Genomic DNA, 27,882 nt, shown 5'->3' with positions numbered 1-27,882 from the left:
CCTTGAGTCAAAGGACCTCTATGGTCTAAATTCAAGCTTGAATGGATTCACATACTATGCAAATAATTAACATGCCATATTGGCATAGGATTTAAGGCTTCGAGATTATCAACGCATCGGAATCATGGTCTATATTATAGCCTGAAATGCGAGGCGTTACATTACCAGATATATTTCTAAAACTATACAAAAGATGGACAAAGGTGTTCCCATTTTTGACTGAGTTATACCACTTAGATCATGTATGCAATTTAGACAAGATTGACCAGATGTACTTCTATATTGAATTCTCCAATCCATGGATTCACAAATTGAATATTGAATTTGGATTTACTAAATAACAAATACCTTGTATCTATAGGGTATTTTATAATAACTTCTGGGATAAGCTGATGCGCAAAGATCCCACAGCTAAAATTAAATGGTCAAGAACTCCTGGATACTATAGACAATAAAATTCAGGATTATGTTAATACTCCTCAAAAAAATATTGTTGAGGATAAATCTTTAAAATATCTCCAGAAGGATCACTGTTTATGATGGAGATACAATAGAGATGATAGAACAATATCTAGAAGAAGTTCAAAAAATTGGATAAAAACTGTCGAACAACATTCAGATACTTCTAAGAAGAGCATCACCGGTGATGATATTGCGGAAGATGTTCATGACTATCATCCAATTAATTCAGGAGATACCCTGAATAAGGAAGCCATAGCCAGAATAGAGGAATTTCTCCATAAACTGAAGAAGAAAGAAGACAAGATGCTTGAAAAGAAGTCTACCTGAAAAAACTTTCATGATGTATGGGACGCGGATGTGGGACCCATAAGTATTGTGCATAGATTCCTTTTCTATGCCAAACTTATTGCTTGTTATGCATCATATATCTTCTATTGAACCAGTTTATGGTCCAACTAGGAATCGTGCAACATCTTTACTTACTATTGATTCTACATCTATACCTGCATCTACACGCTTTGTAGAAAAAATTAAAATCAATCCTAAAACAAATATTGTTCAAGATAGTCATAATATCTCTTATAGGGATAACCCTACTCCTTCAGAAATGGAGTTTGATGCTAACAATATTTAATAAGATTCCATACCAAATTGATTTTAGTCCTGGTTCCCAGGCAAGGAGTTATATTAAAAATGAATTTTTTAATAAAAATGGAATTGATTTAAAATTTGGTTCTTTGAGAATTATAGTCCAGATAAACTAAATAATATTTCTCAAGAATTTTATGAGATGTGTGCATTGCATAATGAGATTGTGTACTTTATGTCGTGGTTTATAACAATATATTTGCCATTATATGTTAAGGTGTTGGAAAGATTTAATCAAGATACGAGTGGTAATATTCTTCAAACTATTTACCCTCCCCAATCATCTTTTGTATTGCCTAATGATACCGGTATTACTTTTTCTGCATTCTAAAAATTCATTGATAATGCAATTGGTAAAGTAACTATTGCTGAAATAAATAATCTGATTGCTCAGAACAATTATTTGAGTCTTAGTGTGAAAGTTTTGGGAGAAATATTTCTTCTCTTAATGAAAAACTTGATGAATTGATTAAGATGGTAAAAAAACTTAGTGTTAGTCCAAAGTCATCTGATATTGATTCCACTTCGGAAAGTAAGAAGGAAGACTTGACAACTAGGCCTTGTATTCAGAGACCTCTAGATATTGAGGGATTTGAAAAATTGTCTCCTATAGAAGAATTGGAAAAATTATTTGATGAAAAGTTTTCTGGTTTAAATATACAACCCATTGATTTGTCTAATGCCTTTGCTGATAGCATAGAATCTACTCCAGATATGGAAAATTAAATCTACTCTGAACTTAATAAGCTTAAAGGTATGGTTAGGAAGCAACCGAGGAAAAAATATGCTGATATACCCCGCATGACTTCTAACATTTATCTGCGTCCTTCTCTTCAAGATGTTCTAATAGAGGAAAAAGATTAGAATCAAACTAATATGTCATATAGTAGAGATGTAATTTATGAATAGAACTTGGATGGATTATCTGAAATATAACTATCTGTCCTTGTTCATCGAATGTTAATGTATTCTACTATAGCAAAAGCTAGTGTATCTGCCAAAAATCATCAAAGACGTATAAATACAACTATTTGTAAAATGATTGTTACTGGTTTTACTGGCCAACTTTGTGGCTGGTGAGATAATTTCTTGGATAATGAAAAAAGAAATGCTATATTCGAAGCTAGGAATTCCACTGAAGGTGTTGATAACCTATGAAGAGCATTACCTGTGATTAGAGAAGATATTGTTTATACTCGTATGCTTACTATTATTGAGCATTTTGGTGGTAGATTTACCAATCAATATGAGAATACTCGAACACTCATAAATGGACTTAGATGTAGGACCTTAGGAGAATTTAGATGGTATAAAGATACCTTTCTAAGCAGGGTCTTGGATTTACACGAAAGTAAGTATATACATTGGAAGGCAAAGTTGTAACGCCTCAAATCTGGTACCCGAAATGCCACACGGTGCTCATGACCCCGAAGGATCGTAAGCTAACCCATGACTGATATCTGTACCTGTACACTGCATTATATACTATATAAATGAGGAAATGAAGGCTGAAAGGCCATAAGGTTTAAAGATCTGATAAAGCATTACATCTAAACATAAGGTATATCAATACCAAAACAACTGAAATAACTGTCTAAACATGCTAGTCCAAAAGCCTCTAAACTGTCTGAATAAAGAGTTGATGGGATATGTCCCCAACTAACTCCAACTATTGAAATAAATTAATTAATGAGATAATAAAGTAATGGTCGGTCATGTCCTCGAAGAATGAGGACTCACTGCTAACTCTAACTGCTGAGACTAGAATACTACTGATGCTCTGAAGCTCATGCTTCTGAACCTATGGTATAAAACACCATAGCACAAATGTGTCAGTACATTTGAATGTACTGGTATGCTTGTGAGGTATGCTGAATGCAAAGGGTTCATATGCATGAACTATACTAATTGACTATAACTGAGTTTGTGATAATATGATTACTGAATTTGAGTACTGATTACATGAGATACTGATAGTTGTATCACTAAAGTAGCTAATATTGAGCGATAGTATCTGATAGTCTAGTTTCTGATGGAACTAGCTGCATTCCATTCTATTTTGAGTTGACTGTATCTGACAGTCCTGAATTTTGTAGAACTATCTGAGTTTTATTACTGAGACTGAATGATTGTATCTGACAATCTTGATTTGTAACTAAAACTGTGGGAAGTAGTTATCTAACCAATATGCCCCAAATAACATAATATAGCTGAGTTGGGGTCCAATCTGTAACCCCAATTGGAAGGGTGTCAATACCGCGCCACTGGTAAGGATAAGCTATGGGTGGCTTTCATCTGACAGTGTCCCTAAAATAAAATGGTGGGGCCCTTATCTGACAGTGCTTATCCACCACATCAACCCTTATCTTACAGTGTTAATGTCTCAACCTATGCTAGCTATATAGTTTTGGAATGCAAGGATTGTTTCTAAGAATCACACCCTTACCTGACAGTGTGTATTTCCATCCTTGGGTTCACTCGGTGCTAAATGCTACTCCCATCTGAATAAACACTAAACATGAATAACTAAACTTAACTGGACTAAGTTAATTGAGTTTCATTGACTGACGAAATACTACTAAGATTTACTGAATTTCTAAGATTTCTGAGTTTTCCTGAGTCACATAATTAACTGAATTTCTATGAACATGGCTTGACTGAGAGTATCCTGAAAACATAACACTGGCTCTAGGCACACAGCTAAATTTTTTGGTACAAGTACCCCCAGGACTTGATAGTATGAAACTGACAAAGCATGTCTTTCTTGAATACATGACCAACATCACAATCCATAATACAATGAGTTGGAGATTTCATGAAGTAAAAGTTCTAAAGCACCACAAGGGCTACACATGTATCCATAATTCACCGACTAAGACATTTCATCAAACATTTGACATGCATAAACTTGTACATGAAGGGTGATTTCATGTTATTTTACTAGTATGACATTTTTCCTTCACATAGGCATTCAATCAAACAAATTAGGAGCATAATTTGGTTATACCATCATGAATGCATCTAATTGTCATGACTGTATGAATAATTTTGCAAATTTGAAGGGTTTATCATGATTATTATGCAAATCATCACATTCTAGGGTAGATCACTGGAATATATAATTTAATACATGAATCAAAACCCTACAACATCATGAACATAAATTTCAATTCAATTTAAATCATGAACATTCATACATACACAAATCTTGGATTTTGAAAAGAGATTCTTGAGCTTCATGGGTAAAAGGGAACCATGAATCAACATATGACATACCTTGATTGTGAGTTTCTTGAAGTCCTTGGACTTGAAGAACTTGAATCCCTTAGTTTCTTGAAAAAGGATTTGGATCTTATTCTGGGGGATTATCTTTGAAAGAAAACCCTACTTTGATGTTGTAGATAGACAATGAACTTATGAGCCTTGATCTGATATAACTAGAACCAAAAATCCCCTTTTTAAAATGACTTAAAATAACTAAATGAAATATGCAACAGTGGGTGTGATGGTCCATCGCTGTGTCAACGATCCATCGGTCCTGGCCATAGCACCTGGGCAGAATAGGGGTTCACTGCCTCTTCTATGATAGCTTGGGTGACGGTCCGTCACTAGCTCTACAGTCCATCAGCCTAAGTCGTCGCCCTTAGGTAGAATGTGGTCTCACTTCCTCCACTATGATAGTTTGGGTGATGGTCCATCGCTAGCTCGACGGTCCATCGGCCTTTACCGTCACACCTGGGTAATTTTAACTGGTTTCTATATTTTAACCAGAACTTTCTACCCCGATATCAGATTTTGATAAAATGGTATCGATGGAAAGCTTATTTAATTTCCCACTCAACAAAAAGTGAAAATCTTAAAAATATCACACGTATAAAAATGGATTCATCTTGTAAAGCAAGTTTCTAACATTCTTGGGACAATTTCAAGATAGGTAAAAGTATGGGGTATTACAATATCTCCCCCTTAAGAAAAGTCATCCTCGAATGACACTAAGTAAGAGGGGAAAAGATAAATTGACATACGTACTGAACATGAACAACTAGAATATGATCTCATGACTGACAAGACTGATAACTGAATATGTCATACCGAATATGTATATCTGATGCATGTATAACTGATTCATAAATGGATGACTGAGTGTTCTGAGGAACTAAGTTTCTCACAATGAGAATGCATATATGATGTATGATTATATGACTAAATTGGTGCGTGAATGCTTGACTAAATATGCAATGGTATTTAACACCAAGTTTATAATGGAATTCTGAACATAAAACTGATTAAGCTTGAGAAGAACTGTTACCTTGAGTTTGATCTGAGTTAGTAAAGAAAAGGTGAGGAAACTTGGTAAGCATGTCTGCTTTTGCTTCCTAAGTAGCTCCCTCAATGGACTGATTCCGCCAAAGAACTTTGACTAGAGGGACTTCTTTGTTCCTCAGTCTACTAGTCTGGTAGTCAAGAATTTCGACTGGAATTACTTCATAAGAGAGGATGTTCTGAACATCTATGCTCTGAATAGGGACTACAACTACTGGGTCACATATGCACTTCTTGAGCAAAGAGACACGGAAGACTGGATGAATTGAGGCTAGATTTAAAGGCAATTTGAGCTCTTAAGCTACCTTGCTAAAACGACTGAGAATTTTAAAGGGATCGACATATCAGGGACTGAGCTTTCCTTTCTTGTCGAATCTCTTCACTCCCTTTATGGGAGATATCCTTAGATAGATAAAGTCATTAATCTCAAACTCAAAATCCTTTACTGAACACGTATGAATAGGAACATGAGAACATGACTGAGTTTGTAACATGTGACATGGACTGAGTATCGTAAACTAAACTGAGTCATTGCGTACATGGCTTACAACTGAGATTAGAGCTTATGGGTCTACCTATAAGTACCTACTACTCTAAGCTAGGTTCCTTACATAAAGAAGGAATGACATATTTAGGTAATAAAAGTTTAGGGGATTATAGTGTATCTCCCCCTTGGGACACTACGTCCCTCATAGAATGCTGACTTAGCTAAAATACTGAGGAGAGACTGGAATGATGCACAGGGTAACCACGAATGGAATTGCGATTAAATATTTAGGATCTGAGACTGTGTCATGAAACATGAACAGAGCTGAACACGCAACTGCTTGATTGGTCCATCTTAGGATGGTTACATCTATGAGACTTCGAATAGTGCGACTAGGTGGATAGAATGGGAAAATATGTGAACTTATCCTTTTGACTATTGGACTGAAGTACTGGTTATTCAAACTAATTCCTAATGACTGACTCATCTGATTTGCTAACTGACTTATGGCTGAGTATTGGGCATGTAAGACTAAACTTTACTTAGTCTGAATAACTGGACTGAGAATATGGAGTTTTTATGAACATGAGAAAGGGACTAACTGAGTAACATGAGATAGAAGAGCATAAATTCATAAAATACTTATATTTTCTGAGAAGACAAGACCAGGCCTATAACATGATTCGAAAATATTTTGTAAGCTGAGGTACTGAAACACTGATAACATGCGTAACTAATAACTACACACTATGGTCAAGCAAACCCAAAATTAGACTGTGGTACTAATCAGATTTCTAAATTGAGCCTGAGACTGGGAACATATCTTAGACTATAGCAGAAACTGTAACTAAATCTGTAATTGAGACCCATACTAGGACTGAATGCAGGTTTTTGATAATTGAGGTTTAGAATGGTACTGAAGTACTAAATTCTGAGGGTTAAGTAATTGATAACTGAAAGCCATGGTCCTATGGGACTATCTGAGTCATTTACTGAATATCGTTTATTAAACTGATGTTGTAACTGAGGCTTGAGGACATGATTCGTATGATTGAGTAAACTGGAACTCCTTATAGTAGGAACTGGAGATTCTATGGAAGGTACATAAATGTAAGTTATATTCATGGAACATGATTCATATCGCGGAGTAAACTGGAACCCCTTATACTAAGACTAAAATCGTACATGATTTTCACTAATGTGAATAAATATGTGCGATGCTCATGGAGCTGACATGTAGGAAATGAATAGATATCATGATACTTGATGGGTTTTGAGGATCTATAATACTATTCTGAGATAGTCTACATGATTATGTTCACTGCGGGAATAGACGAGAATATCATCTATGAAGACTATAATGAATATGTCCAAGTATTGCTTGAACACGCAGTTCATCAAATCCATACAATCTGCTGGGGAATTAGTAAGACCAAAGGACATAACTAAGAATTCAAAGTAACCATACCGAGTACTAAAGGCTGCTCTCAGAATGTTACATTCTCTTACTCTAGGTTGATGATAGCCTGATCTAAGGTCTATCTTAGAGAAATAGTTGGCACCCTAAAGTTGGACAAACAAGTCATTGATTCTGGGAAGTGGATACTTGTTTGTAACTGTGACTTTATTGAGCTGATGGTATTTTATACATATTCTGAGAGATCCGTCTCTCTTTTGCATGAATAGAAATAGTGTATCCCACGGGGACATACTGGGTCTGATGAAACCCTTATCTAGGAGATCCTTCAACTGATCTTTAAATTCTGTGAGTTCTACTGGTGCCATTCTGTATGGCGAAATAGATATGGGCTGAGAATCTGGAATAAGGTCTATGCTAAATTCTATTTCCTCTTTGGGAGAAATTCTGGGATGATCTTCGGGAAAGACAATGGAATATTCATTCACTACTAGGACTGATCCAAGACTGGAAGTTTCGAAACTAGAGTCCTTACTTAAACAAGATGATAGACATATCTCTTAGATATTATTTTCCCTTCCCGAAGGTAGGAAATAAGTTGACTTCTGGAAACTAAAGCACTACCTTTCCACTCTAGGACGGGTTCATTTGGGAACTGAAACTGGACAACTTTGTTTCTACAGTCGACTGTGGCATAGCAGGAATGAAGCCAATCCATGCCTATAATGACATCAAAATTAGTTATCTCTATTCGACTAAGTCTGCTGAAGTGACTTTCTGAGATACCATAACCGGGCAGTTCCTGTATATCCGTCGGTCTATGATAGTTTTACCCACTGGGGTGGAGACTGAGAAGGGCTTTGCTAGAATTTTGGGACTGACTCCGAAAGCAACTGCTATATAGAGAGTAACAAAAGACAAAGAAGCTCCTAGATCTAGCAAGATATAAATATATACATGAAAGATTTATAATGTACCAGTAACCATATGAGGAGAATTTTCCTGATCCTATTGAGACTAGAGAGTATAGAGTCTATTTGGGCATTGCCTACTGGTAGCACTAGAGGTGGCACCCTGCTGATTCGAGCGATTGGATTTAGAGCTGAGAAACAATTACGTTGAACTTGAAAACCTGACTGGGGACAATCTCTGACTCTGTGGCCTGGCTTGCCATATCTGAAACAGATGTCTTATCCAGCTCTATAAATACCCTGATGGTTCTTACAACAAGTCTAACAAAGGGGATATGTTCGGGCACTGCTAACACTGCCTTAAGGTTTAGGGCCTGGCACCCTATCCTTATTGCCATCTATGAATTTCGGCACTAGAGCACTGGCTGAAGAAGGGGCTAGGACAACAGCCTGCTGATGCTCTAAGCTACTATTGATTAATATAAAGTGAGGGATTCAATTTTGAATTCACCATAAAAGGCATGCTCGTCCAGGGAATCTGCCTGAACGGGCAAAGGTACTGACCGATTTCTGGTTCTTCTTTTGATAGCCCTTTTGGGATACATATTCTATAAATAAAATAGAACGGATTAGAATAGGAGTCTATATTTGAGCTTATGCTCACTGGCACAACATAAATACTGAAAGAAGGGAAACTATTCATAAAACATCTCATAGCCTCCTATCCATAAGTGTGGTGCACAACACACCCATACACAAGACTCTTCTAGATGCGGAATTTCAGACTTCCTAGGACACAGTTGAACCTTAGGCTCTGATACCAAGTTTATAACACCCTAAATCTGGTACCCAGAATGCCACATAATACTCATAACCCCGATGGACCGTAAACTAATTCATGATTGATATCTGTACCTGTACACTGCATAATATACTGAAAGGCTATAATATTCAAAGATCTGATAAAACATAACATCTGAAGATAAGGTATATCAATACCAAAACAACTGAAATAACTGTCTGAACATGCTAGTCTGAAAGCCTCTAAATTTTTTGAATAAGGAGTTGATGGGATATGTCGCCAACTAACTCCAACTACTAAAATAAATTAATTAATGAGATAATAAAGTAATGGTCATGTCCTCAAAGGATGAGGACTCACTGCTAACTCTGACAACTGAGATTGGAAAACTACTGATGCTCTGAAGCTAGTGCTTCTGAACCTATGTTTTAAAACACCATAGCGCAAATGCGTCAGTACGTTTGAATGTACTGGTATGCATGTGAGGTAGGTTGAATGCAAAGAGTTCACATACAAGAACTATACTAACTGACTGAATAACATAAACGTGAGAATACATGATAACTATAACTGAGTTTGTGATAACATGATTACTGAATCTGAGTACTGACAATATGAGATACTGATAGTTGTATTACTAAAATAACTAATACTGAGAGACTGTATCTGACAGTCTAGTTTCTGATAGAGCTAGCTACATTCCATTCTATTCTGAGTTAACTATAGCTGACAGTCCTGAATTCTGTAGAACTATCTGAGTTCTATTACTGAGACTGAATGACTGTATCTGACAGTCCTGATTTATAACTAAAATTGTGGGAAGTATTCATCTAACCAATATGCCCCAAATAATACAATATAGCTGACTTGGGGTCCAATCTGTAACCCAAATTGGAAGGGTATCAACACCGCACCACTGGTAAGGACAAGCTTTGGGTGACCCTCATCTGACAGTGTCCCCAAAATAGAATGATAGGGCCCTCATCTAATAGTTCTTATCCACCTCATCAACCCTTATCTGACAGTATTGATATTTCAACCTATGCTGGCTACATAGTTTTGGAATGCAAGGATTATTTCTAAGAATCACAACCTTACCTAACAGTGTGTGTTCCTATCCTTGGGTTCACTCGATGCTAAATCCGAATCCCATCTGAATAAACACTGAACATGAATAACTGAATTGAACTCGACTAAGTTAACTGAGTTCTGTTGACTAACGGAATACTACTGAGATTTACTGAATTTTTGAGATTTCTGAGATTACTGAGTTTACTGAGTTTTCCTGAGTCACATGATTGACTGAATTTCTATGAACATGGCTTGACTGAGAGTAACTTGAAAACATGACACTAGCTCTAGGCACACAACTAAATTATCGGGTACAAGTACCCCCAGGACTCGATAGCACGAAACTGACAAAGAATGTCTTTCTTGAATACATGACCAACATCACAATCTATAATACAATAAGCTGGAGATTTCATGAAGTAAAAGTTCTAAAGCACCACAAGGGCTACACATGTATCTATAATTCACTGACTAAAACATTTCATCAAACATTTGACATGCATAAACGTGTACATGAATTGGGATTTCATATTATCATACTAGTATGGAGATTTTCCTTCACATAGGCATTTAATCAATCACATGAAAAGCATACTTTGGTTATACCATCATCAATGCATCTAATTGTCATGGTTGCATGAATAATTTTGCAAATTTGAAGGGTTTATCATGATTATTATGCAAATCATCACATTCTAGGGTCAATCATTGGAATATGTAATTTAAGACATGAATCAAAAACCCCAGAACATCATGAACATGAATTTCAATTTAATTTAAATCATGAACATTTATACATACACAAATCTTGGATTTTGAAAAGAGATTCTTGAGCTTCATGGGTGAAAAGGACCCATGAATCAACATATGGCATACCTTGATTGTGAGTTTATTGAAGTCCTTGGACTTAAAGAACTTGAATCCCTTAGTTTCTTGAAGAAGGATTTGGATCTTATTCTTAGGGATTATATTTGTGAGAAAACCCTAATTTGATGTTGTAGATGGATAATGAACTTATGAGCCTTGATCTGATATAACTAGGTATTATAAAGTGAGGTAAAAGACCAAAAATCCCCCTTTTAAAAATCTTAAAATAACTGAATGAATTATACGACGGTGGGTACAACAGTCCGTCGCTGTGTCGATAGTCCATCGGTCCTGACCATCGCACCTGGGAAGAATAAGGATTCATCTTGCAAAGAAAGTTTCTAACATTCTAGGGTCAATTTCAAGCTAGGTAGAAGTATGGGGTATTATAGAAGTTCATAGATGGTGTTTCTCCTCTGTTTGTTGAAAGGGTTAGAAAGGAGCTTAGGGGCTCGGGTTCCTATGGTGAAATATCCTATGAAAATTTTACCTATGGTCAGCTGATATCATTTTGTACTCATCAAGGTTTAGATTTGTGTAATGATTTAAAATTGGTTAGACAAATTAAGCTTGATAAGCTAACCAGCTTCTACTTCTCAGGAAAAGTGTCAAAGATAGTCTAAGTTTGATAAACCCTATAAGAAGAAGAGATCATAAACCCTATAAGAAGAAGAGATCTAGGCATAGATCCAAAGAAGATCGTGAGATTCGTAAAGCCCAGTGTAAGTCCACCAAATTTACAAAAAATAGGTCTAAGTGAGATTTCGCTAAAATTAAGTATTACAGATGTGGTAACTTTAGGCATATTGATCCTATTGCAAGCTCTAAAAGCTTAAGTCTTTAGGTATTGTTGATGATATTCATGATCAAATTTATGGTTTGTTATACACTTCTAGTTTTGCGTCCGATTATAATATTGATTCTGAATCTGGAATGATATTGAATTGCCTAATTCATCTGATAGTGATCATGCTAATATTTGTGCTGGCCGCAATGGTGATAACTGTGTTTGTGATAAAACTTTTTATAAATTGCAATAACAGTTTGAATATTTAGATTTGAATGTTCAAACCCTCACCGCTGATAGTGTTCTTGAGTTATTAAAAGAAGTTTTCAATGAAAAACTTCATGAAAAAATCATTACTATTGCTACTAAAAAATCTGCTGATAGCGCCCCTGATTTAAAAATTGAGGTTGAAATCCTGAAAAAAAATATTATATCTCTGAAGCAAAACCTAATGATATGTGACCACAGGATTACAAAAATTGAGAAAGATATTTCTCATAATGATGTTTCTTCCAAAGGGAAGGAAAATTGTCCAATATAGAAGAAGACGATCATATTGTCAAAAATTTTGATGTAAAAAATGATTAATTTTTGGGAATGATGCAAATTGTTACAGCTCATAAATGGTATATAAATTGCACTATATTAATTGATAATGATTTTTCTGTAATTAATGTTGCCATGATTGATAGTGGTGTTGATGTTAGTTGCACTCAAGAAGGTTTGATTCCAACCAAATATTTTCAAAAGACTACACATATTGTTAAGTCTGCATCTGGTCATTCTGTTGATATTAATTATAAACTTCCTAATGCATATATTTGCCAAAATAAGGTTTGCATTTCATATTTCTTCTTTTTGGTAAAAAATCGATTATATCCCCCAATTATACTTGGCACCTCTTTTATAAATGCAATTTATCCCTATACTCATATTGATGATAAATGATTTACTACTACTTATAAAAAATAGAAAATATCTTACCCTTTTGTTATAGATCCAGCAACTAGAGATATAAATGCTTTAATTGATATGAAGCAAAAATATGTGAGCTTTTTACAGCTTGAAATGTTTAGCATGAATATTGGTGATACCATGAAATCTGCTAAGATACAGAAGAAAATAAAAATAATCTCTGAACAAATGATTGTTGATATATGTGCTGATTACCCCAATGCTTTTTGGAATCTTTCAGCAACATCTGCCTTTCTGCCATAGAGGTTGTACCCCAATCTCCAAGGGTAATGATCTTTTTTATAACAATTTTTGAGAACCCATGCACATCTGGTTCTCCATCATAAGCCTGGAAATGTTCAATCTGTGCACTTTCTGTGGATAATAGAATTGTTTCATAATATGTTCGAGTCTTGTAAGACTCTTCTGCAAAATCGAGGTTAGTAATCAAATATTTGTAGAGTATCTTTCACGGATCATTTTGTCTCTGAATTTTAGAGTTTTCAACAAGAACTATCAGCTCTCTATTATTAAGTTGTTCATATGGTTTGCTATCAACGTTTTCTTTTGCAATCTTAGCAAACATATCTGCTTTCTTTGCCGTTAAATATGACTACAATTATCCATATAATGGATGATCCTCTGGAATATCTTCTAGATAGATCGATTGTGAAGAAAATTCGCTTATTTATGGAATCTTGGAATTTATCAAACTCATATTTCCCCTTCATATTTTTGGGGTATTTGATGATAAAGCATATGATTCCTGAGGCTGTGATGATGAGGGGGCGGATCTTCTTCTTCCTCTGCCTCTATCTTTTTCTCTGTCCATTTGCCAGGGTAGATCTATAGTCATGCTGCACATAATAGATTAGTAAGATAAATCAATATCAATCCAATTAATTTCGTCTCTAATTTCTTCATAATTAAAGACAGCAAATTCATCTTCAATTATTGAATGTATGATTTTTTTCAAGAATAAGCATATGCATATCTGCGTTCAAAGGGATTGCCTTTATAATAGTGATTATCATTTTTTTCAGAGAGGAAATGAGTGTAAAAATTCATTTTTCACTTAAGTATCCTCTGAGAATTATCAATTCTACTTTTATACTGAATTTCAAAATGAAAGGGGCTAATTGAGCTTGCCACCTTGCAAATATTAATTTTGAAGCATCATGTTTAAAATCTTTGTCAAACATATACTTCACCGATTCAACATCAATTTTAATCAAAAGATTTGATTATATAAACCATCTTGAAACTTAAGAACGCATTTCACAATGGTTAACATTTCATGTGCAACCGTTGAATACTTCTTTTGACTATCAGTCCATTTCCCGAAATGAAATCGTATCAATTCTTTAATATTATTATGGGAATTCACTTGTTTAAGTATTTCTCCATAACCAAAATTAGAGGCATCAGTTTCAATAATTTTTAACCAAGCAGGGTTAGCTAAAGTTAAGAAAGGCAAAGATTTTACACGTTGCTCAATGCATTTTACAAGGTTTGTATGGCTATCAGTCCAGGGACCTTGAAAACCCTTTTTCAATCTATCATATAAGAGAGCTAAATCTGTTGACAAATTCTTATAAAATGGAGATATATAATCCAAACTCCCTAAGAATCTTTGCAATTGGATTTTATCAGTGATAACATCAAGAAATTTATCAGCAAAATCAATAGAACGCTGAATAGGGACTATCTTCCCTCGACAAATATTGTGACCTAAAAATCTAATACTTGTCTGGAACAAACTCAATTTTGGTTTAGATATTACTAAACCATTTTGTATCACAATTTTTTTAATCATATCAAGATGTTTAAAGCGTAATTCTAATATTTTGAAAACACCATAATATCATCAATATAACTAATAATGAAATCTATATGTGGATTGAAAATGTCATTTATTATTTTCTGGAATTCGGAAGGAGCATTTTTCAATCCAAAAGGCATCACATTTCATTCAAATTGATCGAATGGGACACTGAAAGCAGTTCTATGAGTATGCTCTCTTAATATCTGAATTTTCCAATAACCAGATGTAACACCCCAAATCTAGTACATGAAACGCTACACGGTGCTCATAACCCCGAAGGACCACAAGCTAACCTATGTCTGATATCTGTAATTGGGCACTGCATAATATGCTGTATAAATGCGGAAAAGAGATGAAAGGCTGAAAGGCCAGAGGGTTCAAATCTTTGATAAAACATAACATCTGGAAATATGGTATATCAATACCAAAACAAAACTGAAATAACTATCTGAACATGATATAATCTGGAAGCCTGTAAATTGTATAAAAAATGTGTAGTTAATGGGACATGTCCCCAACTAACTCCAACTGCTCAAATGAACTAAGTACTGAAAGAATGAAATAATCAAATAATAACTTCCTCGAATGATGAAGACTCATTGCTAGTTTGAATGCTGAACGTTTGATCTACTAAGGATGCTTTGGAGCTCGTACTTCTGAACCTATGGTATAAAACACCATAGCGCAAATGTGTCAGTATGATTGAATGTACTAGTATGCAAGTAATGTAGGCTAAATGCAAGGGGTTTATATACATGAACAATACTAACTGACTGAATAACATGAACGTGAGAATACATGCATGAATACGTGAACTGTAACTGAGATCATGACATCACTGAATCTGAATACTGATAGCATAAGTTTTGTATAACTGATATACTATTACCTGAATGACTGTGTCAGACAGTCCTGTTTCTGATGGAACTAGCTGAGTTTCATACTGAACTAGGTGACTGTATCTGACAATCCTGAATTTTGTAGAACTATCTGTGTTCTATTACTGAGACTGGGACTGTAACTGTGGGAATCATTTCAAACATAAAGCAGAAACATGAATTCATAAATTTTGGTCACAAATGAGTCATAAGGCATAATTCCTATTCTCTTAGGCATTTTATCAAATACCTCGCATGCATATCTTTAGGATTAGGCGTGAATATTGAAATAATACTTCATGGCAACATTTTACAGTTTCAATGTAAGAATTTCAACCACATACTAACATATTTTCATGATAGTCATTAAAGACTTCAACTTGTAAATCAAACTACAACATAAATATGGATATAATTCAATTCATACCATGAAATCCAAAGTTTATATTTCAAATAGGGTTTCTTGAGCTTCATGGGTGAAAAGAACCCATGAATCAACACTTGACATACCTGGGTGGATGATTTCTTGAGGATTGGTGAAGGAAAGCTTGAATTCTTGACTTGGGATTAGACACCTAGGGTTTCTTCTTCTTGGTGATTGATCTTTAAAAGAAATCCTAATTTGTTGTTATGGATGAATAATGAAGTTATGAGCTCTGGTCTGGTATAATTTGGGGTCAAAAAGACCCAAACACCCTTTTAAAAATGACTTAAAATTGCTGATCGAAAGTGCCGATGGTTTGGGCGATGGTCTATCGCTGGCTCGACGGTTAGTCGGTCCATCCCATCGTACTTGGCCAGAACCTGAACTTTCTGCCTCGTCTGCGGGGCAACGGTCCGTCACTAGTTCGATGGTCCGTCGGTCCTGACCGTCGCACTTGGTCAGGAGACCGCTTCACTGCATTAGTCGCGACGGCTTGGGTGACGGTCCATCGCTAGCTCGACAGTTCGTTGGCCTGACCGTCGTTTTTGGGCGGTTTAGACAGTTATTTGTAAAACGTCCATAACTTTTTACTCCGACACCGAATTTAGACGAAATTGGGATTGTTGGAAAGTTTCAATTTCTTACATGATGAAAAGTCGAAATTGGGGAAATTCTATCTGATTTAAACATCATTCACTTAGGAAGTCATCCCTAAATCTTCTGGATACTAAATTAGACTTCGAAAAAAAAGTTTAGGGTATTATAATATCTCCCCCTTGGGAACATTCATCCTCGAATGGGACTAACTAAGATGGAATTTCTGATAGACTGAACTTACTTAAGGGACGTGAACATTGAATATGTCTTATATGACTGGTACTTCTGATAGATTGAAATCTCATACTGAATATGCATGTCTGATGCATGGATATGTGATAGATAGTCTTCATGAATGCATGACTGAAATTACTAAGAAACTGAGTTTCTCGTGATCAGACACTACCAAAAATTCACTATTTTTCGACCGAAAGTTCCAACTGAAAAAAAGTAGTCGCAAATTTTCGACTACTTCAGTTGAAAAATTGACATTTTTATTATTTTATTTTATAAAAAAAATTTCGATACTATTTGTTACTACAACAGTCAGAATATTTGGCGGTAAATTCTGGAAAATATTTATTTCTACTGTTGTAGTCGGAAATATAAATAATTAAATAAATATATTAATAAATATATAATTAGACCCTTATATAAAAATTAAATAATTATTTAAATGAATTATTATAAATGTATTTCTGATCACTGTAGCCGGAACTATAAATAATTGAATAAATAAATTATTAAATATAGATTTCTCACCACTATAGTCGGAAATACTAAAGCTAATTAAATATATGACTAAATATATAATCATACCCTTATACAAAAATAAATAATTATTTAAATAAATTATTACCAATATATTTCCAACCACTGTAGTTGGAAATATAAATAATCAAATAAGTAAAGTGTTGAATATATATTTTCGACCACTATAGTCGAAAATATAAATAATAAAATAAATAAATTATTAAATATATGCTTCGGACCACTATAGTCAAATATACTAATATCTAAATAAATATACGACTAAATATATAATCATACCCTTATATAGAAATTAAGTAATTATTTAAATTAATTATTACCAATATATTTCTGACCACTGTAGTCAGAAATATAAATTATATAATATGTAAATTTTAAATACATATTTTCGACCACTCTAGTTGAAAATATAAATAATAAAATAAATAAATTATTAAGTATATTTTCGACTACTGTAGTCGGAAATAGTAATAGCTAAATAAATACTCCTTCCGTCTCGTTTTATGTGTCGTCATTTGACCGGGTACGGAGTTTAAGAAATAAGTAAAGACTTGATGCTTTTTACCAAATTGTCCTTCATTAAAATAATATACTATTATTATTTTTAATTAAGTGGGATAAATAAGGGTGAAAGTGTAATTGTGTCTTTAAATAGTTACCAAATAAGAAAATATGACATTCTTTTCAGGACGAACAAGAAAGAAAATGATGATACATAAAATGGGACGGAGAGAGTATATGACTTTATACAGAAAATTAATAATTAATTAAATATAATAAAAATATTTTCAACTATTGTGGTCAGAAATATTATAAATAATTAAATTTATTAAATTTTTATCCGGATGAAAGTAGTCGGAAAGCTATATTTAATTATTAAACAATAAATATAAGATAAAAAATAAACATATCTACTCTCACTATCGTCTCTCTCTCTAAACCTCACTCTCACTGTCGTCTCTCCCTCTCTAAACCCTAGAATTAGCGGTGTCGTCACTCTCACTGTCGTCTCTCTAAAAAATTAGCGGTGACGGTTACGGTGATGGTGAGTTGCTAGATTTTGTAGTTTTCCTGCTATTTGTTGGTATTTTAGATGGGTAAAAGAATGGGTGTTGCTTGATTTTCTAGATTCATTGAGTTGTTTCATTTGCTATGCTTGTTCAGATTTTTTGTTTTTAGTTTCATCTGTAGTGGTTCTTTTGGGTTTTGGGTTCTTCTTTTTTATGGGTTTAGTTAAGTAGGCTTCATCTAATTTTTGAACTGCAATATGACGATGGCTTCATCCGGTTTTTGAACTTTATGCTACTTGTATGCTGCTATTTTGGTAGGCACGGATGTAGCCAAGTGGATCGCTATCTTCATTACACGTCGTTGGTACATCATCGGCTTAGGAGTATATCGGACTTACTGTTAGTACATAGGTTTGATTTCTTTTAAGTGTTACAAAAGCAGTTTTAGGTAAAGTTTTACAGTGGATTTCATACATTTGGCTATTCCATTTGTGTGATGTAATTAGCCAAAGTTTTTTATTGATATGAGCAAATATTATTGATTATCAGTTTGGTCTAATCTTGGTTAGCTTGGTGGTGTTTGACAATGTATTTAGTACATTGGAATGAAATGAATCCAAATATGATTCATATAGTTGATTTCAACTTAAGACGATTTCCTTCAAGTGTAATTTTGCAATCTCTATTCTGATGAAATTTAGAGTTACTGAAATTGACGTTGTTGCTTTTGGGGTTTATTTTGCAATCTTTGTTTTGGAACTGTGTGAGGGTGGTGAGCTATTTGATAGGATTATTGCGCAGGGGAATTAAACTGAGAGGGCAGCAGCTGTTGTGACTCGCACAATTGTTGAAGTGATTCAGGTGAAGATTTGTTTTTTCCTATTTTTAATGCTGTGCTGTTCCTTAGTTATTTAATGATCTACTCTTAAAAGTGATATTTAGATTTGAAAATTTTGTTAGCAAAGTAGAATGGATAAATTGTCACAACAGTTTAATGAATTGCCACGAATTATTAATATACTTTAGGGTAGTAATGATGTAAGAATGTGTTTAGTCATGTAAAGGAATGAAAAAACCTTTGTCGTGCTAAGTAGATCGCTTTCTGTAAAGTGAACTAGCCTGTTGGCAATTAGGATTTATAAAATTAATAAAGGAGTGAGATAGCTTAGGCTGTTCCTCATTTTGTCATAGATCTATTTTGAACTCCTATCAAGTATGTTTCAAAGTTATTATTTCTCAATTAGTTGCACGGTGCGACATGCTACATTATCCAACTTAAAAGTTGGGTAAAATGATCCTTGGAGTAATTGGTGTATGCTTTCTTTGGACTATTTGTCTTGGAGATCTGTAAAAGGAAAGACATTAACTGCGTGACAAGATACAAATTTACCAATATTTTGAATTGTATCTAAACATGGATGGTTAGTTATTATTCAATATCCACTTCTTTTTTGGGTTACAGATGTGCCATAAGCATGGAGTCATACATCTGACCTCAAACCTGAAAACTTCTTGTTTGAAAACAAGAAAGAGACAACACCATTGAAGGCAATTGATTTTGGTCTCTCAGTATTCTTTGGTAAATTTCCTAATATTTATGTCTTGCTGCATTTGTATAATTCAACATTATATTCATTGTGTAGCTTGTCATATTGGTTTTACAGGCGAAAGATTTAATGAAATTGTGGGAAGTCCATACTACATGGCACCCGAGGTGCTGAAGAGAGATTATGGTCCAGAAGTAGATGTATGGAGTGCTGGAGTAATTCTCTACATCTTGCTGTGTGGTGTTCCACCATTTTGGGCATGTTAGTGTCCTTACCCTCAAAGGGTAAGTTTTTGGTGATTCACATTGCAAAATATCTTGCAGGTTGCTATTCTACTACTAAACGGATTGATAAATTCTCCAACCAAAGGGCAACCTTCATCTTATTCTTGTCTCCCTTTTCACTCTCCATATTTCGGTATTATTACCACCACTCTTTTTTTATGGGGCGGGGGCACTTAAGGGGACTTACTATTCCTTGACGATCCTGTTAGGAAAAATTGTTGAAACAGAATGCCCAAAAATTGTTAAATCTTAGAAAGAAGAATGCACTTTTACTGTCAATTCAAGAACATAAAGGAAATCTATTTCAGTAGACTACTTTTGGTGATTTTGTACTTCACCAGAATATTTGGTGATGCCTTCTTGCTAATTTTATTTACCAAGGGAAAATAATTCTTGCTCACCTACATTCTTGTGTCTAGGAGTGGCCTTCACAAAATGAGATTCGTAAAGTAAAAGAGACAAAACTTTTTGTAGTGATGATTTTATGGATTAATATTTTTGTGTATTGCAGTTGTTCTTCTTTTCAAATTTTTTTGATTGGGATACATGGTATTTACCCATTGAAAATAACTTGGTGAAATGCATCTTGACTTCCTCCGATTTTTCCAACTTTGACCATTGCCCTATTAAATTGATACTCTAAACCTCCCAAATAGCCTGCTCCAATTTTATTGCAATCTCAAATAAGCATTGCTGTTAAAAAGAATTTTCTCACTGCAGTTTCTTTTGGTATATTAATTGGCGCTCCTAATCATTTGTTTCCAAGTAAACTGTGTTTGGCAAATCAATTATACAATGTCCTTTAGTTTATACTCAATAATAATCGTCGCAAAGAAGAATGTCATCTAGCTGTTGTAGTATTTTATCAGTCAACTGTTAAATGCTCGTATCGATTTTATTATGGTCAGCATGGTGTTTAATATAATTTCTTTTTCCATCACTATAGAAACTGAACAAGGAGTTGCTCAAGCGATCATTCGTTCTGTTGTGAATTTCAAAAGAGACCCTTTGCCTAAGGTCTCCGACAATGCAAAAGACCTTGTGAAGAGGATGCTTAACCCTGATCCTAGCAAGAGGCTTACTGCTCAAGAAGTTCTAGGTAAAGCGCTGGCCTAAAAGAGTTCTCTTCATTTATTTCATAAGCCGTGTTAAAATTCATTACTCCTCGTCAAAGCATAACTTAACATTTTTTCTTTACGGCTTATAGATCATCCCTGGATACAAAATACAAAGAAGAATCCAAATGTTCCTTGGGTGAAACAGTGAAAGCAAGGCTCAAGTAATTTTCTATGATGAACAAGCTAAAAAAAGAGCTTTAAGGGTGTGTATCAAGCTCTTTGTAAAATGAGGAAGTGGTTGATGTTTCTTCTTTTCTTTCTTTATTTACTGCGAATATTTTTCTTGGAACAGCGGTAAGTCTTTGTTTGAATTTTCTTCAATAAATTGCCTTTCTACCTCACAGATGATTGCTGAGCATTTGACGGTGGACAAAGTGGCTGGAATAAAGGAGAGATTCCAATTGATGGATATAGGTAACAAAGGGAAGATTTACATTAACGAGTTGAGAGTTGGGTTGCAGAAACTTAGCCATCAAATTCCCGAATCTGATGTACAAATTCTTATGGATGTTGTAAGTATTGAATTCTGTGCATTGTATTTGACTTTTAGTCCTCTTTTATTACCTAGTTGAATACTTGAACCATCCCAAAACAATAAAATAGACGAATAAATCAATATTTTACTGCTGCTGTTAGTTCAATCTTGAAAACTCCTCCATGCCCCCTTGCCAGCATCTGGATCTTAGTTAAAGATGACTCGTATAACTACATAACAATATTATGTAACTTCAGTACACAGTTATAGGTGCAACAGGGACCTGAAATCTTTGCATGAGTAACTTAAGTACATAGTTCGACTTGTTGGTGGTGCTCCCTCATTGTAACCATATTCACAGTAGGTAGTGTAGATGCTGCAGAACCCATAAAGGGACTTATGAACTGAGAGAATTTCTTCTACTGAAATCTTCTGTCATGTTTTTCAGTATAGTAATGTTATTTTTGCTTCGTCTCTTTCATAACTACTGAAAAATACTTGTTGTTAAGAGTCACCAAGCTTAATCCAGACAGTGTGAAATTGATATGACCTTAATAGATGAACTTTTACAATAGCATTGACCTGGGTAAAATTTTGCAGAAATTCTTGAATGGGGAAGTAGATGTACCTCTTTCTACAGCCTTCGAAGAGACATATAGAAAGAAAAAGCCGGGCGGTACAAGAGAAGAGTGGGTCGAACCGTGTGCTAAGAATGCATATGTAAGATAATAAATTTTATATATATTGTTTTCTTATTATTCAACTTAGCTTGTTTACTTAATGACAATTGTTTCTTTCAGGAGGAATTTAAAAAAAGCATTGAAGATTGGACTAGAATATGGACAACTATGGTAGGTGGTCCAAAAGCATTGAAGATTGGACTAGAATATGGACAACTATGGTAGGTGGTCCAAAGAAGGGTAAAACCTATGGGCTTAGAGTTAACCAATACTCGAACCTTTCTTCCCCAATGTTGCCCAACTCTGTTTCTATTTTCCAAAATGCGGAAGAATGGAAGTAACGATTACAAAAATTGAAGAGTTGATGCAACACTGTGCAATTAGTGATGCCAAATTTGCCAAGTTTGAGGCGTTAGTCAAGAAGCATATGCCGCAATTATTTGAGGATGGGAAAGATAGTGAATCAGATGATTAGATTATATTGTAGTGGTTGGTTCTTGTTTATGATTGTGACATTTAGACTTAAACTATTACAATTGGTGTTTGTTTTTGGATTGTGACATTTAGACTTGTCTTGGAATACTTATACTATTTGATTCCGCTATTTGTTTTGGATGTTTCAAAGAGGTTGAATTTTTAAGTTTCAGTTTTATTTGTAATTTTTAAATTCTAGTTGAACATAAGAGGGTATTTAGACTACAATGATTGGAAATAATTTATTTAATAGATAGTTTTTTATCAATAAATAATTATTTAATATACACATTATTTTCGATTATGATGGTTTGAAGCATGATAAAAATTATAAATTATTTTTGACAACCGTGGTCGGAAACAATGTATATATTAAATAATTATTTATTAATAGTCCAACCACCGTATTTGGAAAGTTTTCTTTTAACATAATTTTTAATAAATATTTCGACTACTTTGGTTGGAAAGATTTTATTTATTAAATAGTTATTTATTAATATTCTGACCGTTGTAGTCGAAAGTTTTTTATTTATTAAATAATTTTTAATAAATATTTTGACTACATTGGTTGGGAAGTTTTTATTTATTAAATAATTATTTTTAATTATTAATTTAATATTTCCGACTGTAGTAGTCGAAAATTTTCGACAGATGTGGTCGGAAATTTCCGACAGATGTGGTCGGAAATATTTTTTTGATAATCTTTTTTTCGACTACCACTATACAACGGGAATGTGGTCGAAAACTTATTTTTCGACTATATTCTGGCTACACAGGCTGTCGAAAAATATCGAATTTCTGGTAGTGATAATGCATATCTGATGCATGAATACGTGACTGACATGATACATGAACACGTGACTGGATATGCAAAGGTATTTGATACCAAGTTTATAACTGAATTTTGAACATGAAACTGAATAAGCTTAAGGAAAGCTATTACCTTGGGTTGAGTCTGAGTTTGTCGATAAGAAGTGAGGATACTTGGTCCGTATGTCTGCTTTTGCTTCCCAAGTAGCTCCCTCAACGGACTAATTTTGCCAAAGAACTTTGACTAGAGGGACTTCTTTGTTCCTCAGTCTACTAGTCTGGTAGTCAAGAATTTCAACTGGGATTCTTTGAAAGAAAGGTTGTTCTGAATGTCTAAGCCCTCTACCGGGACTACAACTGCTGGGTCACCTATGCACTTCTTTAGCAAGGAGACATGAAAGACTGGATGCACTGAAGCTAGATCTGAAGACAACTCGAGCTCATAAGCTACCTTGCCAAAACGACTGAGAATTTTGAAGGGACCGACATATTAGGGATTAAGATTTCCCTTCTTGCCAAATCTCTTCACTCCCTTCATGGGAGAGATCCTTAGATAAAGTCATTAATATTGAACTCGAGATCCTTTATTGAACACACATGAACGGGAACATGAGAACATGACTGAGTTTATAACGTGTGACATGGACTGAGTATCGTGAACTGAACTAAGCCATTGCATACATGGCTTACGGCTGAGATTGGATCTTGAGGGTCCACCTATGAGTACCGACTACTCCAAGATAAGTTCCTTACATGAAGAGGGAATGGCATGTTTAGGTAATGAAAGTTTATGGGATTATAGTGTATCTCCCCCTTGGGACACTTCATCCTTCGAAGAATGCTGACTTAGCCGAGATATAGAGGAGAGACTGGAATGATGCACAGTGCACCTACGAACGAAATCATGACTAAATATTTGGGATTTGAGACAGAGTCATGAAACATGAACTGAGCTAAACACGCAACTGCTTGATTGGTTCATCTTAGAATGGTTACATCCATGAGACTTCGAATAGTGTGACTAGATGGGCAGAATGGGAAAATATGTGAACTTGTCAGTCTGACTTTCAAACTGAAGTACTAGTTGTTCAAACTAATTCCTACTGACTGACTCATCTGACCTGCTGATTGACTGATGGATGAGTACTGGGCATGTAAGACTGAACTATACTTAGTCTGAATAACTGGACTGAGAATATGGAGTTTTATGAACATGAGAAAGGGACTAACTGAGTAACATGAGATAGATAAGCATGAATTCATGAAATACTTATATTGTCTGAGAATGCAAGACCAGGTGTATAACATTATTTGGAAACATTCTGTAAGCTGAGGTACTGAAACACTGATAATATGCTTAACTGATAACTACACGCTATGGTCAAGTAAACCTGAAATTGGACTGTGGTACTGATCTAATTTCTAAACTAAGGCTAAGGCTGACACTATATCTAAGACTGTAGCAGAGACTACAACTAAATCTGTAATTGAGACTCATACTGGGACTGAATGCTGGTTTCTGAGAATTGAGGTTTAGACTGGTATTGAAGTACTGAATTCTGATGGCTAAGTAATTGATAACTGAAAGCCATGGTCCTGTAGGACTATCTGAGTACTTTACTGAGTACCGATTACTGAACTGACGCTGTTACTGAGGCCTAAGGGATAGAACATCGACACCACGGATTCACCGAGGGATCTAAACTGAGGGTATACATGACATAACCTGAGTTTAGATAATCACTAGGAGTGGAACATAAGTTATGCAGGCTGAGCATACTATATAGCACGACATGAGTACATGAGTCGTGAGCTGCATGACCTTAGTTTGAAGGTTCTGTATTCATGGGACATAATTCGTACTATTGAGTAAACTGGAACTCCTTATACTAGGAACTGGAAACTCACATGATTCTATGGAAGGTGTGTAAATGTAAGTTGTGTTCATGGAACATGATTCGTACTGCATAGTAAACTGGGACTCCTTATACTAAGACTGAAATTGTACATGATTTTCACTAATGTGCATAAATATGTGCGATGGTCATGAAGCTAATAGGTAGGACATAAATAGATATCACGATACTTGATGGATTTTGAGGATCTATAATACTATCCTGAGATGGTTTGCATGATTATGTTCACTGTAGGAATAGACGAGAATGTCATCTATGAAAACTATGATGAACATGTCCAAGTACTACTTGAACACATGGTTCATCAAGTCTATGAAGGCTGCTCGACATTGGTAAGACCAAAGTACATGACTAAGAATTCGAAGTGACCATACCGAGTTTGAAAAGCTATTTTTGGAATATCATATTCTCTGACCCTGAGCTGATGATAGCCTGATCTGAGGTCTATCTTAGAAAAATAACTGGCACCCTGAAGTTGATCGAACAAGTCATCGATTCTGGGAAGTGGATACTTGTTCTTGATGGTGACTTTATTGAGTTGACGGTAGTCTATACACATTCTGAGAGAACCATCTTTCTTGCGCATGAATAAGACTGGTGTACCCTGCGAGGACATACTGGGTCTGACGAATCCCTTATCTAGGAGATCCTTCAACTGTTCTTTCAATTCTCTGAGTTCTGCTGGTGCCATTCTATATGATGGAATAGATATGGGCTGAGTATTTGGAAGAAGGTCTATGCCGAAGTCTATTTCCCTTTCGGGAGGAATTCCTGGAAGATCTTTAGGAAAGACATCTGAATATTCATTCACTAATGGGATTGATTTGAGACTGGGAGTTTCAAAACTAGTCTCCTTAACTCGAACAAGATGATAGACACACCCCTTAGATATCATTTCCTGTGCCCGAAGGTAGAAAATAAGCTGACCTCTGAAAACTAAAGTACTACCCTTCCACTCTAGGATAGGTTCATTCGGGAACTGAAACTGGACAACTCTGTTTCTGCAGTCGAATGTGGCATAGCAGGAATGAAGCCAATCCATGCCAAGAATGACATCAAAATCAGTCATTTCTAATTTGACTAAGTTTGCTAAAGTGACTTTCTGAGATACCATAATCGAATAGTTCCTGTATACCCATCGGGCTATGATAGTTTTACCCAATGGGGTAGAGATTGAGAAGGGCTTTGCTAGAAGAAGCTCCTGGATCTAGCAAGGCATAAACATGTACATGAAAGATCTATAACATACTAGTAACCATAGTAGGGGAATTTTTCTGATCCTGTCGGGACTGAAGAGTATAGAGTCTATTTGGGTATTGCCTAATGGTAGCACTGGAAGAGGCACCCTGCTGATTCGGGCAACTGAACTGAGGTATAGGGTGATTACGCTGACCCTGAGGACCTATCTGGGGACAATCTCTGACTCTGTGTCCTGGCTTACCATATCCGAAGAAAATATCACTGCTAGCTCTACAAGTAACCTGATGGTGCTTGCCCCATGTCTGATAAAGAGGATAGGTTCGGGCACTGCTAACACTACCCTGAGACTTAGAGCCTGGTGCCCTATCTCTGTTGTCGTCTCTGAATTTTGGCATTGGAGCACTAGCTGAGGAAGGAGCTGGAACGGATGACTTTGGGCGGAATTGAGAACAACTTCCACCCTCTGAATTAGGCTGGGCAAAGTTGAAACTACCTGTCCTTGCTCTCTTATTCTGCTTCTCTCTCATCTTAATCTTCTGCTCTTCTACCTGTTGAGCATGGATCATAAGCCTAGCTATGTCCATCTCACTAATCAATATTGCAGATCTGCACTCACTGACCACATTATCATTCACCCCAGAAACAAACTTACTCATCTTGGCCCTGCTATCTGCCACCATATGAGGAGCATATCTAGCTAGTTGAGTAAACTTAAGAGAATACTCTTTCACTTTCATGTTTCCCTGCCTGAGGTTAATAAATTCTAACACCTTAGCTTCTCTTAGGGGAAAGAATTCATATAGAAATACAATGAAAAACTCCTCCCTCTCAATAGGCAATGCATATGTGGCCTTCTCTGCCTTCCATTACTTGAACTATGTGTGAGCCACATCCTATAACTGATATGCAGCTAGCTCAACACTCTCACAAGCAGTTACCCCTATAATATCTATAACTTTCCGAACCTGATCAAGGAATTCCTGAGGTTCCTTGTCTGACTTAGACTCAAAAAAGAATGGAGGATTCATTTGGGTGAAGTCTTGAATCCTGGATGCAGCTGAATTGGCCACTGGGTTGCCAGAACGACAACTGGTCGTTCATTCTGGGCAGCAATTGAATTAGCAAGAGTAGTGAATACAACTCT

At 35.3% G+C, this 27,882-nt stretch overlaps 1 pseudogene; it reads left to right on the top strand.

Moving 5' to 3' along the window:
* The first annotated feature begins 18,130 nt into the window (after positions 1 to 18,130).
* On the top strand, positions 18,131 to 22,984 carry LOC107868062 (annotated as a pseudogene).
* The last annotated feature ends 4,898 nt before the right edge of the window (positions 22,985 to 27,882 follow it).

Source organism: Capsicum annuum, chromosome 4, assembly GCF_002878395.1.
Source record: "Capsicum annuum cultivar UCD-10X-F1 chromosome 4, UCD10Xv1.1, whole genome shotgun sequence".
NCBI lineage: Eukaryota > Viridiplantae > Streptophyta > Magnoliopsida > Solanales > Solanaceae > Capsicum > Capsicum annuum.
The sequence above is the reverse complement of the archived record's forward strand: the minus strand, read 5'-3'. Positions and strand labels throughout refer to the sequence as shown.